Source organism: Gossypium arboreum, chromosome 9, assembly GCF_025698485.1.
Source record: "Gossypium arboreum isolate Shixiya-1 chromosome 9, ASM2569848v2, whole genome shotgun sequence".
Lineage (NCBI taxonomy): Eukaryota > Viridiplantae > Streptophyta > Magnoliopsida > Malvales > Malvaceae > Gossypium > Gossypium arboreum.
In genome coordinates, this window is record NC_069078.1 from 4,252,773 (window position 1) to 4,253,687 (window position 915).

The 915-nt window shown below is 39.0% G+C and overlaps 1 non-coding gene across 1 annotated transcript; it reads left to right on the forward strand.

The window, feature by feature from the left end:
* Positions 1–511: 511 nt before the first annotated feature.
* LOC128280943 (small nucleolar RNA R71) lies at positions 512–618 on the forward strand. The gene has a single exon (XR_008271161.1). It is a non-coding gene; the product is annotated as a small nucleolar RNA R71 (small nucleolar RNA).
* The last annotated feature ends 297 nt before the right edge of the window (positions 619–915 follow it).

Genomic DNA, 915 nt, shown 5'->3' on the forward strand with positions numbered 1-915 from the left:
GTAAGGTGGTTGAAAGCCTGGAGGAGGTTGTGGTCTTTGATTTCCTTGACCACCCCAAGAGAAGTTGGGATGGTTCCTCCAACCTACATTGTAAGTATTACTATAGGGATTATTCTGAGGTCTAGAATTATTACGAATATAGTTGACTTGTTCGTCTTCTGTGCTAAGGTTGAATGATCGATTTTCTGGATGGTTCCCTCCTCCATTTGCGTTGCATCGCATCACCGGATGTACCTGCATAGAACCATATAAACTACCAATCTTTTTATTCAAGATTTCTACTTGGTTCGATAACATAGTGACTGCATCAACGTTAAAAACATCGGCTGCTTTCATCGGTTTTGTCCTCATAACTTGCCACTGATAATTATTCAGTGACATCTCTTCTATAAACTCATAAGCCTCCTTAGGTGTTTTATTATTCAAAGTGTCATCGGCGGATGCATCGATCAACTGCCTAGTTGAGGGGTTCAAACCATTGTAAAAAGTTTGAACCTGTAGCCATAGAGGTAACCCATGGTGAGGGAACCTTCTCAATAAATCCTTATATCTCTCCCATGCATCATATAAAGTTTCCAAATCCATCTATACGAAGGAAGAGATATCATTCCTCAGCTTGGCTATCTTAGCCAGTGGAAAATACTTTAACAGAAATTTCTCGGTCATTTGCTCCCATGTAGTGATGGAATCTCGTGGTAGAGAGCTCAACCACTATTTAGCCTTGTTTCTTAATGAGAATGGAAACAACTGAAGGTGAATGGCATCATCAGAAATGCCATTTATCTTAAAAGTGTCGTAGAATTCTAAGAAATTGGCCAAATAAGTATTTAGGTCTTCGTCCTGTAAACCATCAAACTGAACAAACCATTGAATCATTTGAATAGTGTTAGGTTCCAGTTCAAAATTATTTGCAGC